The sequence below is a fragment of the Vombatus ursinus genome, unplaced genomic scaffold (assembly GCF_900497805.2).
Source record: "Vombatus ursinus unplaced genomic scaffold, bare-nosed wombat genome assembly UNPS02010219.1, whole genome shotgun sequence".
Taxonomy (NCBI): domain Eukaryota; kingdom Metazoa; phylum Chordata; class Mammalia; order Diprotodontia; family Vombatidae; genus Vombatus; species Vombatus ursinus.
In genome coordinates, this window is record NW_020949997.1 from 11,691,619 (window position 1) to 11,705,688 (window position 14,070).

A 14,070-nucleotide genomic window follows, 5' to 3' on the forward strand; every position below is an offset into this window, starting at 1 on the left:
ATAGATAGATAGATAGATAGATAGATAGATAGATAGATAGATAGATATAGCTGTAGATATCAAATATTGGCCTTCTCTAATGCAGAAGAAACTTGGGTCACTGCCCCCTGCTCCCCAGCAGGAGAACTCAATTTTTTTAAAGGCCAGGAAATAAGCAAAGATCATGAGCAAAAGGAAATGTGCTATAGATTCTTATTATGGGAACAGTGAAAATCAAGGCAGAAATTCTGAAGAAGACAACACTGTCAAAAAACCCACATCTAGAACCTCAAAAGGGATTATGAACTGGTCTGAAGCCCAAAAAAGCCTTCTTGGAAGGGCTCAAGAAGGATTTTAAAAGTCAAATAAGAGAGGTAGAAGAAAAAATGGGAAAAGAAATGAGAGGTATGCAAGAGAGAGTCAATAGTTTGGAAAAGAAAGGACAAAAATTAACTGTGGAAAACAGGTCCTTAAAAAATACAATTGGCCAAATGGAATAAAAGTACACTGGAGAAAACAATTCCTTAGAAAGCAAAATTGGCCAAACAGAAAAGGAGACACAAAAACTCACTGAGGAGAACTCCTTAAAAAGTAAAATGGGCTAAATGGAAAAAGGAGGTACAAAATCTAATAGAAGAAAACAATTTGTTAAAATTAGAATTGGGCAAATGGAAGCTAATGATTCTATGAGAGAGTGAGAATCAGTCAAACAGAAACACAAGAATAAAAAAATAGATGAAAATGTAAAATACCTCATTGATAAAACAACTGACCTGGAAAATAGATCCAGGAAAGACAATTTAAAAATTATTGGTCTACCTGAAAATCACGTTGAAAAAAGAGCCTGGACAGCATCTTTCAGGAAATCAAGGAAAACTGCCCTGAAGTCCTAGAACCAAAGAGTAAAATAGCCATTGAAATAATCTGCCAATCACCTCTTGAAAGAGATCCCAAATTGAAAATGCCAAGGAATATAGTACCCAAATTCCAAAATTACCAAGTCAAAGAGAAAATATTGCAAGCAGCCAGAAAGAAAGAATTTAAAAATCATGAAACCACAGACAGGATTATGAAGGACCTTGCAGCTTCTACATTAAAAGATCATAGGGCATGGAATATGATATTCTATAAGGCAAGGGAACTTGAATTACAACCAAGGATCAACTACCCAGCAAAAATGAGCATTATCTTTCAGGGGAGGAGATGGACATTCAAAGCAATAAGAGACTTCCAAACCTTCCTGATAAAAAGACCAGAGGTCCACAGAAAATTTGATCTTCAAATACAAGACTCAAGAGTGACATAAAAAGGTAAACAGGACAGAAAAAAAACAACATGTTTTTAATAAAGGCAAACTGTTTACACCCCTGAAAGGGAAGATAGCACTTGTAACTCTTGAGAACTGCATTGTTATTACACCATTTTAAAGGGTTATACATAGAGGGGGTGAGTATAAGTTGACTTTGATATAATGATAAAAAAAATCTAATCAAGTGGGTTAAATGGATCTAAGTAAGTGGATTAATCTGATCTAAGAAAATGTACTGAGAGAAAAGGAAAAGAGGAGGCAGACAAGGATAAATTACCTTACAGGAAAATGCACAAAAACCTATTACAGTAAAGGGAAAGAAGGGAGGGAGATGAGCATTGTTTGCATCTTACTCTCATCATATTTGGCTCAAGGAGGGAACAATATAATCAGTTAAGCATAGAAATCTAACTTGCCCTATAGGCAGTAAGAGGGAAAAGGGGAAAGAAAAGGGAGGGGGATAGAAGAGAAGGAAGAAGTAGTAAGGGTAAAGGGGAAAAAAGGGGAGGGGGCTAATAGAAGTAAGGTGCGACTGAGGGAGGCAGTGGTCAAAAGCAAAACACTAGTGAGGAAGGAAAGGGAGAAAGGAGAAAGAAAAGCATAAACAGGGGTGATATTGGATGGAGAGAAAGACACAGTAATCATGACTGTGAATGTGAATGGGATGAACTCTTCCAAAAAACAAAAGCAGATAGCAGAAAGGATTAAAAACCATAATCCTACAACATGTCGTTTACAGGAAACACATTTGAAACAGAGGGACACACACAGGTTAAAGGTAAAAGGCTGGAGGAGAATATATTATGCTTCAGCTGAAATAAAAAAAAAAAAAGGCAGGGGTAGCAATCCTGATCTCAGACAAAGCAAAAGCAAAAGAGATAAGGAAGGAAACTACATTCTGCTAAAAGGCACCATAGAAGATGAAGTAATATCATTACTAAAGATATATGCACCAAATGGTACAGCATCCACATTCTTAGAGGAGAAGTTCAGGGAGTTACAGGAAGAAATAGACATCAAAACTATTACTAGTGGGGGACCTCAACCTCCCCTTCTCTGAACTAGATAAATCTAACCACAAAATAAACAAGAAAGAAGTTAAGGAGGTGAATAGAATATTAGAAAAGTTAGGTATGGTATACCTCTGGAGAAAATTGAATGGGGAAAGAAAGAAATATACATTTTTCTCAGTGATATATGGCACATACACAAAATCTGACCATGTACTAGGGCATAAAAACCTCATAATCCAACGCAGAAAGGCAGAAATATTAAATATATCTTTTTCACATCATGATGCAATAAAAATTATATGAAATAAAGAACCATGGAAAGATGGACTAAAAATTAATTGGAAACTAAATAATCTAATCCCAAAAAATGAATGGGTCAAACAACAAATCATAGAAACAATCAATAACTTCATTCAAGAGAATGACAATAATGAGACAACATACCAAAACTTAGGAGATACAGCGAAAGCAGTTCTTAGGGGAAGTTTTATATCTCTAAATGCTTACGTGAATAAAATAGAGAAAGAAGAGATCAATGAATTGGGCATACAACTAAAAAAACTAGAAAAAGAACAAATTTTAAATCCTTAATTAAACACCAAATTAGAAATACTTAAAACCAAAGGAGAAATTAAGAAAATTGAAATTAAGAAAACTATTGACATAATAAATGGAACTAAGAGCTGGTTTTATGAAAAAAAAAACAATTAAATGGATAAACCTTTATTTAATATAATTAAAAAAGAAGAAAACCAAATTACCAGTATCAAAAATAAAAAGTGAGAATTCACTACCAAGGAAGAGGAAATTAAAATAATAATTAGGAATTATTTTGCCCAACTGCATGCCAATTTGACAATTTTAGTGAAATGGTGAATATTCATAAAAATATAAATTGCCCAGATTAACAGAAGAGAAAGTAAAATACTTAAATAACCCCATCTCAGAAAAAGAAATTGAACCAGCCATTGATGAACTCTCTAGGAAAAAATTTCTAGTGCCAGATGGATTTACAAGTGAATTCTATCAAATGTTTAAAGAACAATTAATTCCAATACTATATAGCCTATACGGGAAAATAGATGAAGAAAGAGTCTTACCAAATTCTTTTTATGATACAAATATGGTTCTGATACCTAAACTGGGAAGAGTAAAAACAGTGAAAGAAAATTAGAGACCAATTTCCCTAATGAATATATATGCAAAAATTTTGAAAATTTAAAATAAGATATTAGCAAAAAGATTACAGCAACTTATCACAAGAATAATGACCAGGTAGGATTTATACCAGGAATGCAGAGCTGGTTCAATATTAGGAAATCTACCAGCATAATTGATCATATCAACACCAAAACTAACAGAAACCACATGATCATCTCAATAGATGCAGAAAAAGCTTTTGACAAAATACACCACCCATTCCTATTAAAAACACTAGAAAGCATAGGAATAGATGGAGTCTTCCTGAAAATAATAAGTAGCAACTACCTAAAACCTTCAGCAAGCATCATATGTAATGGGGACAAGGTAGAAGCATTTCTAATAAGATTGGGGTCAAACAAGGATGTCCATTATCACTACTGTTGTTCAATATGGTACTGGACATGTTAGCTTTAGCATAAGAGAAGAAAAAGAAATTGAAGGTATTAGAATTGGCAAAGAAGAAATAAAGCTATCACTTTTTGCATATGATGTGATGATATACTTAGAGAATCCTAGAGAATCAAATAAAAAACTACTTGAAATAATAAACAACTTTAGCAAAGTTGCAGACTATAAAATAAATCCACATAAATCATTGGCATTTCTATATATCGCCAACAAAGTCCAATAGCAAGAGATAGAGAGAGAAATTCCATTTAAAGTTACTGTAGACATTATAAAATATTTAGGAATCTACCCACCAAAACAAACCCAGGAACTATATGAACACAATTACAAAACATTTTTCACACAAATAAAGTTAGATCTAAATAAATGGAAAAAAAATCAGTTGCTCATGGGTAGGCCAAGCTAATATAATAAAAATGACAATTCTACTTAAGCTAATTTACTTATTCAGTGTCATAGCAATCAAACTACCAAAAATTATTTTATATAGCTAGAAAAAATAATAACGTTTCATTTAGAACAACAAAAGGTCCAGAATATCAAGGGAACTAATGAAAAGAAACGCAGGGGAAAGTGGCCTAATCATTTCAGATCTTCAATTGTATTATAAAGCAGCAATCACCAAAACTTCTTGGTTCTGGCTAAGAAATAGAGTGTTGGATCTGTGGAATAGGTTAAGTACGTAAGACACAGTAGGCAATGACTATAGCAATCTACTATTTGATAAACCCAAAGACCCCAGCTTCTGGGATAAGAACTCACTATTTGACAAAAACTGCTTGGAAAACTGGAAAAGAGTATGGCAGAAACTAGGCATATACTAAACTCTCACACCATATACCAAAATAAAGTTAAAATGAGTTCATGATTTAGATATAAAGGCTGATACTATAAGCAAACTGGGAGAGCAAGGAATAGTTTACCTCTCAGATTTATGAAGAACAGAAAAATTCATGACCAAAGGAGACAGAGAACATTATGAAATGCAAAATGAATAATTTTGATTACATTAAATTGAAAAGCTTTTGCACAAACAAAGCCAATACAACCAAGATTAGGAGGGAAGTAGAAAACTGGGAAAGAATTTTTACAACCAATGTCTTTGATAAGGACTTCATTTCTAAAATATATAGAGAGTTGATTCAAATTTGTAAGAATACAAATCATTCCCCAATTGATAAATAGTCAATGGATATGAACAGACAGTTCTCAGATGAAGAAATTAAAGCCATCTATAGTCATATGAAAAAATGCTCTAAATTACTATTGATTAGAGAAATGAAAATCAAAACAACTCTGAGGTACTACATCATACCCATCAGATTGGTCAACATGACAAAACAAGAAAATGATTAATGTTGGATAAGATGTGGGAAATTAGAACACTAAAGCATTGTTGGTGGAGTTGTGAAATGATCCAACCATTCTGGAGAGCAATTTGGAACTATGCCTAAAGGGCTATAAAAATGTGCATACCCTTTGACCCAGCAATAGCATTTCTAGGCTGTATCCTAAAGAGATCATACAAATGGGAAAATGATCCACGTGTACAAAGATATTTATAGCAGCTCTTTTGTGGTGGCAAAGAATTGGAAATTGAGAGGATGCCCATCAATTGGGGAGTGGCTGAACAAGTTGTGGTATATGAATGTAATGGAATGCTATTGTGCTATAAGAAATGATGAGCAAGCAGACTTCAAAAAAATCTGGAAAGACTTGTCTGGACTGATGCTGAATGAAGTGAGCAGAACCAGGAGAACATTGTACACAGTAACAGCCATGTTGCTGGATGACTAACGTTGATAGATTTAGCCCTTCGCAGCAATGCAATGATCTAAGACATCTCCAAGGGTCTCATGATGGAAAATGTTACCCACATCCAAAGAAAGAACTATGGAGATTGAAAGCAGATCGAAGCATACTACTTGCTATTTTTTTTTCTTCTGTTGTCTTTTCTTTCCTCTTTCTGGTGTTTCCTCCTATTCGTTCTAATTCTTCCTTACAACATGACTAATGTGAAAATATGTTTAGTAGGAATGTATATGTATAGCCTATATCAGATTGCATATAGTCTTGGGGAGAGAGGGGGGAGGGAGAGGAAGAAAAATTTAAAACTCAAAAGCTTATGGAAGTGATTATTGATAAATCAAAATAAATTAATTAAAAAAACTCATAATCACAGGAGAGGGAAAAGTCCAGATTTTTTTTCTTGTCCATGTTAAAGCTCCCTCCCTTGCTGCTCTTCTAGCTCTAGAGTCATAAGTTAGATTCTTAACGTTCCTCTAGAAAGTTTCAGCATTAGAAATCCTACCCCTTTGGCCACATAATTTCCCTCTCAAATTATGTCACCTCTCAAGTGGAAAGGTTGAACCACCACTTCTCCACAGCTGGGCCTAGGAATTCTCCTGGGTTTGTATTCTAAAAGATCTAACCGCTGCTTGAACTACCACATCTCAAGCCATGTGGGTGAGACCAATGAAAGGGCTTGGCCTCTATCCAAGGCTGCCATTAGTGACTCCCAGGGGGTCAGTTGCATGGCTGTACCCTGGGCATCCACTCTTAGGATTATCCACTGCAGCTCTATCAGCCATCTTTTATAGGCTGAGCACAAAGGGATGACTCTAATAATTTGTCATTACTCATCTTCACTTGGGCCTTTAGATCTCTAGTGCCTAAGATAATACCTGATGCACTTACCTCACAGGATTGTTATGAGACTCAAATGAGATATTGTATACAAAATGTTTTTTAAGTCTTAAAATGCTATATATGTCAATTGTTATTACATAAATGCAAGTTTAGGACTAATCTTATTATTAGCATTCAGGATGTTGATTTAATATGCCCCTTTTCCTAGCATTATAACCTGACTGTCCAAGTCTAAAAAATACTGAATTCTACACAGTTTTTAATTTCATCAGCAGTGACCCAGCCCTAGGAAGTGCTAACAGCTACTGATGTGGGCACACACAGAACGTTCTGTTCCACTGCTCTCCTCTCTCCTGCTCCAGGTTTGGACAGGTACAAAGAAAACCAAGAGGAAGCAATATCATGAAATATGGAGAAGAGAGAATACCCAGGAGAAAAGGAATATTGACACTGCCATAGACTGCAGAGTGTCAGGGATGAGCACTGTGTAGTCAGTGCTAAATAACAATTATTTAAAATTAAATTAAAACTCTAGTTTCACCAAACTAGTTTACTCATTGGCTCTAAAACATATTTGGACATACATACCCACCGCTTTATCTCTTCCTCATTTCCTCTCTCTCTCTCTCTCTCTCTCTCTCTCCTCCTGCTCCTCCTCCTATCTCCCTCCCTTCATCCTTCCTTCCTCCCTTCTTTTTCTTTCTTCCCTTCCTTCCTTCCTGAGTAGGTCTCCCTGTCTCACACAGAAAGTAAGTACATAGGCTACTCATAGGCCTGATGTCACTACTTATTGTCAGAGGATCTTTGACCCATTCATTTCTGACATGGGCTGGTTCATCCCTCCTTAGGTAATCTAGTGACTGCCTGCTTACTCCCAGGGGCTCACTATGTTAATCCCAACCTCAATACAAATGCACCATCCAAATTGTCCAATATAGCTCAGAATTTCCCAGCTCAAGAGATCCACCAGCCTCAGCCTCCCCAGGAGCAGGGATTACAGGCAAGTACCACCACCACCACGACTCCCTTTGCTTTTGTAATTTTTTTCCCACCTGAACACCTGGTTTTCCTGTACCCATCTGAATCATATACAGTATTCAAAGCCTAACTCAAGTTCAGCATGTTTTGATCAAACCTTCCCTGATCAGCCCAACTCACAATGATCTTCTCATCCTCTAAATTTCTTTAACGACTGTTGTCTATAATCACTCACTGAAATGAACTATATGCTGCTTTCTAGTTCTCCATGTATTTTCATATACCAGCAGTAGAAGGTCTGAGCTTTCTGTAAACCTAAAAAGTCTTTCATGTAAGAGTTGCTTAATAAGTATTTCTTGATCAATTGACTGTTGAGATTTGATGACTGAATAATAAACCTTGTAAAGAACTCCGCAGAAAGAATATGGCACTCCTAATATTCTTGGGGGAAAAAAGAGTCAATATTGCACCATAGGAGCTAAAAATTATTTTTCAGTAATTGAAAAATAGAGAAAACATCCATCCTTTGTAAACCTTTATCACAGTGAAAGTCAAATTTTAATAAAGTTTTAGTTTCAATACAAGATAATCTATAACTTCAGGCAAATTTAATGCCACATGTGCAGTGGTAGTTCACAGCCTTACCTTAACATCTCTTAAAAGTGTACCTGCAAATTCTCTTCCTTTCCTTGTGCTTTTCATCTCTTGCTCCCTTACTGCACCCCATTACTGTGCATTTTTCCTTCAGTTTTTCCTAATTATGAAAAAATCAATGCAAATGACTGAGAATCATATGCTACAAAGATAAGCTGGCAAGAAGAAGAAATGGGAAGAGAATTGGAAAAGAGCAAAAAATAAAGCAAAAACCAAGCAAAAATTTTTGTTTTAAGCTTTAAAGGATTTCTTAGATGTTCACACTTTCCCCACCCCCACTCATGCCCCCTGCCAAACTCCCTAGTACATTCAGGAATGAATTAGATCATAGTTCTCATCGATCATGTGAGCCAGAGGAAACTGAAGCACTGGCTTCCAAGAATGAAAGGAATCATGCTTTATGAGTGATGACCTAGATACTTATTTCCCAGAAGCTGGACTTTCTTTAAGTCACAAGGATTCAGTTCTATTCTTGATTCCTTGAATAACTCATTGGGTGACCTTCAAGTACCCTCAATTTCTCCAATGGGGAAATTAACTAAGCTCTCCTCTTATGGGAAGAAGCAAAAATTAAGAAGAAACTGGCAAGATGAGCCAAACATCAATATGTAAGTACCAGAAGTGATGAAGCCTTGTCCTATTTTCTCTCCAAAAAATACTAACCCTTGTATCAGCAGCACCAAGACAAAAGCCCCAGATCTGAGGTTCCCAGCATGTTACCTGCCCTAACTAGAGTACTTTCCTTCAGTGCAATTCCCACCTTCAACTTAACTTCTGCTATTTGCTTTAACCATTGTGATCTCCTCACTCTTCTTCAACTATTCAAATCCCACCTACCCTCCCAAGCCCAAATGAATTCTCATCTTCTTCATGAAGCTGCAGCCATCTGCTATAGAGGATAGAGTTGGATTTGGAATCTGGACTTACTGAGTTCAAATCTTGCTTCAGGAACCATTTAGCTATTACCCTGACCAGGTCCCTTAACCTCTTTCAGACCCAGTTTCCTCATCTATAAATGGGAATGATAAGAATAGCACCTATCTCACAGGGTTTTTGTGAGGATCAAATAAGATACTATGTAGAAAGCACTTAAAGCCCTCTATAACTGTTATGTCAATTATTATTAGCTACTCTGCTTCTTACTGACCTTTTCCCTTTCAAACCTATAGAACTTGCAATCAAAACCATAAAATATAATTCATATTATATTCAATCTTCCATTATGGAAATGGAATGGAAAAGCATTTATTAAGCTTTTACTATCTGCCAGGCACTAATTGTTCCATATGGGTTAGTCTCTCTGCCCAGCTTGAGAAAAAGGACTACATCCTGTAGCCCTTCTATATCTTCCACAGTATACTACACAGTGTTAGGCACTGAACTGTGCAATAAATTTGTATTGATTCATTGATTACAGCTTAATCCAAATGAATGCAAATACATAAAACCTCAAGGGGTAGGTCTAAATCCTGGAGGGAAGTCTTTGCTGTATTTCCAGTACCTAGAGTCTTACATTTCCCCCACATATACTTTTATTCTAGACTAGACCAATGATTTCATTGGTATAAAAAACACCTACATTGCAGACAATAGTCATAGAGAGTTACCTGGGGCATTGTATAGTTAAGTGATTTGCCCAGAGTCACAGGCAGTATGTTTCAGATGTGCGACTTGAGAACAGGTCTGCCTGACTCTGAGGGAAGCTCAAGGTCACTATGGCATACTTCACATTGTAGACACTTAATAAATGTTGGATTGAAAGGAGATAGTGCCTTGGTAGCTAGGGAAATAGTATTGAAGCCAGGAAGACCTGAATAAGTGACTTGCCCATAACCGAAGAAAATAAATGACAGAGCTAGGATTTGAATTCAGGTTCCATGATGCCAAGATCAGGACTCCAATATTGTCATTTTTTCTATTGCATCAAGAGAAAGTTGAGTGAGGCCCAACTACAGGGTCTCAAAGAATGTTAAAGCTAGAATGGTCCTTGGAATAGTCCAACTACTTTATTTTACACAAGTGGAAACTGAGGCTCAGGGAGAAGAAGCAACTTCTCCAAAATCACAGAACAAGTCAGTAGCAAAATCCACATTTTCTGACTCCAAGTTCAGGGTGTTTAGGTGGTAATTATGAGGTAAGGCTGTTGGATCTCCGACTCTGTTTCACTCTTCCTAACTCCAAGTCCAGTGATCTTTATCCAATATTTAAAAAAAAAACACATCCTGGTCATTTTTCAACGTAGATTTAGAAGATGGCTTCCTTGGACAGTAACATTTACTAAGCTTGTGCTATCTCTGGGAAATACTTTTTTTTATCAACAAAATGATGACCTGAAACAGTGGCTATATAATACACAGACAAAACAAAATAATTATTTCCAAAGTTTTGTCTAGGTTAAAAAAAAATAAAAACTTTGAAAAATAGTAGGGTCTGTGACTGAAGAGACATGGGCTCAATTCTCAGCTCTTACTTTGAATTGCTGCTTGATTTTTCATCTATTTTCCCCTAGCCAAAGAATGAAGGGGGGTCGGAAGTGGGGAAGCTTGTCACCTCAGTCTAAAAGGTGTAAAGGAACTAAAAGTGCATTTTGAAAAGCTCATTATCACAATGCAAACGTTTTCCTCAAGATTGTTAGACAGGATATATTTAACTTGTTAGCTTAGAAATCTGTTCAGAATATGACAGTGCTCTCTCTCTCTCTGTCTCTCTGTCTCTTCTCCCTTTCTGTCTTGCTCTGTGCCTCTCTTCTTCCCTTTTTTCTCTTTCCCTTTTCTCTCTCTCTGTCTCTCTTCCTGTCTGTTTCTCTCTCTCTTCTTTGTTTCTCTCTCTCTCTGTCTCTTTCTGTCTCTGTCTCTCTTCCCTCTAGCTTGCTCTGTGCCTCTCTTCCTTCCTCCCTTTTTTCTTTTTCCCTTTTCTCTCTCTATGTGTCTCTCTTCCTGACTGTTTCTCTTTCTTCTTTGTTTTTTCTCTCTCTCTCTCTGTCTCTGTCTCTCTGTCTCTCTGTCTCTCTCTGTCTCTCTCTCTGTCTCTCTGTCTCTCTCTCTCTGTCTCTCTCTCTCTCTTCTCTCTTTCTGTCTTACTCTGTGCCTCCCTTCCTTCCTCCCTTTTTCTCTTTCCCTTTTTTCTCTCTGTGTCTCTCTTCCTGTCTGTTTCTCTCTCTTCTTTGTTTTTCTCTCTGTCTCTGTTTCTCTCTGTCTCTCTGTTACTGTCTCTGTCTGTCTCTCTGTCTCTCTGTTTCTATTTCTCTCTCTCTCTCTCTCTCTCTCTCTCTCTCTCTCTCTCTCTCTGTCTCTGTCTCTCTCTCTCCCTCCCTCCCTCTCCCTCTCCCTCTCCTTCTCCCTCTCCCTACATAGCACTGTTTTCTATTCATTGTGAATACTCAAGCTCTAAGAGAAGAAAAGGGGCAAGGGCAAAGAGGCAGGCATTATCTTCATTTTACAAATGGAAAAAGTGAAGAACAAAGCTTCATATGTCAAACATATGTCAAAGTGACATATGTTGCTAGATGTCCAAAATGAAAGGATTGGAATTATATATATATATATATATATATATATATATATATATAATGTCAAATCCATTTCTATTGCTTAGTTCCCAACCCATATTACTTTGCTGAGCGAAACAAACTCCAGTCTACATGCTATTTGGGTTGTCTCAGTAGCTGAGACCTGCCTTTTGGTTTTGAATTACTTAAATCTATGGTATGTGGTAGAAGTTAAGAAAAGAAAGGAATTTTAAATGGTGTAAACAACTGTCTTTCTTGCCCACAGCAGTCATCATGAAATCCAATTTATGGTTTTCCTGTCCAGGGTGATAGATAATGCAGCCAGTCAGTAAATCTTAACCATGGCACCTTGGGCAAACTTCCTAATAGACTTTGCCCTTCTGCCCTGGAGTGATGAAAAAGAAGGTTGGCATCTTAAGACACTCTACTATCGAGCTGCAAAGAAGCTGGTCACATAATTTCCAGGACATGCTATAGAAAGAGGAGAGTAAGACAGGGGTGAGTGGGAGTAGTATTGAATTCAAAGGACATTTAAACTCATCCTTAAGCATATTCAATAATTGCATCCATCACAAGTGCTCCTTGCCCTGGCTATTTTGTAAAATAATGGGGTTGAGTTAGATGATTCCTGAAGTCATAGGATTTAGAGGTGGAAGGAAAACAGCACAATATATTGGAAAGGATATTCGATTTGGTATTAGAGAGCCTTGGTCTGAAGTCTCAGCTCTGCCACATATCACCCATATGACCCTAGACAAGTCATTTTGCTTCTCTAGGACTCTGTCTCCCCATCGATAAAATGAGAGAATTGGACTAGATGACCCCTACGGTCCATCAAGCTATAAATCTATGACCCTGTAGTAATGATTATCTAGTTCAATGCTTCTTAAATTGTGGGTTGAGACCCCATAGGGGGTCATGTAACTGAATGTGGGAGTCGTGAAAAATTTGGCAACAGTAAAAAGTTTCTGAATGCACAACAACCAAAAATTAATTCAAATGCATAATGAATCTAAGATGTTTCTGGCAGTGCTTGCCCATGTTGCATTGCGCAACTTCACTGCAGCCTTGGTTCTGAGCACACAACATGTGCACTTTGCACTGCATATGCCGTCACACCATGCAATGACAACAAACGCTGCCAGAAACACCTCAGCTCAGATTCAAGACTATTGTATGTTATGAATTGCAGTGTTTTTACTGTACATACAAAGTCATTAAATGAATTTTGGCTTGGGATTGGGACAGAATTTCCAACAATTTCTGAAATGGCCCCAAACATACTTTTACCATTTTGTGCTACGTATCTATGTGAAGCGGCATTCTCAGCATTAAAAATTATAAAATCAAAATATCAATTGAAAAATGTTGAAGTTGCTCTATGTCCTGCAGTATTAAATATTCCACCAACATTTAATTCTCTACGTAAAAATAAACAAGCACATCTATCTCATTAGTCTTCAAATATGCCTTTATCTTTAATAAATGGTAAGATTATTTGTATACCAAAGAATTGTTTTAAAATAAATTTCTTTATGATCTCTTATCAGTAAATGTTTGATTTGTAAACCTATTTTATATACCTATATACCCACAGGCACATAAAAATTTCTCAGGCAAAAAGAAGTCAGGAGTGGAACAAGTTTAAGACACCCTGATCTAGTTGAACTCCTTCATTTTAAAAATGAGGAAACTGAGGGCCAGGGAGGTAAAGTCATTGCCCAAGTTCACTCATAAAGCAAGTAACAGAGCCTAGGTATAGATACAGATACTTTGAATCCATAGCAAGCTCATTTTACCCTATACCACATCTTACCTTCCAGTTCTTATGTTGTATAATTTTATTAATGCTGATCATTCTAAAACATGAACTCAAATCTAGGACCATCATCTGAAAGGAGTCTGGGGCTTATAAAATGGAGGAAAGGATCTTAAGAGACTTAGAGTCTGCTTGCAACTCCCAGATTTTAGGAAATCACCTTGAGAAAATCACTGAACTGTTCCTTTCCTTCTGTTTTCCTCAGTTGTAAGAGAAGCAGAGAGGAAAGAGTGTGAGACCTCAAATCAGGACACGAATTCAAATTCCAGTTTTGACAGTTATTAGGTATTGGACCCAACTTATCTACAAAATTGGGATAGTTATACTAGGACTACCCTCCCCCTTATGAAGAAGGTAGAAAATAAGTATGAGTTGTTATTTCTTCCTTACTCATGATCTTATTAGCTTGAAAGGAAATATGGTGTGATGGAAAGGGTATTAGATTTAGAGTCAAAGCATATGAGTTTGATTCCTGGCCCTGCTATTTGCTACCCATGTAATCTGGGAAAAATCTCTTCTCTCTGGGCCTCAATTTCCGTATATGTAAAAT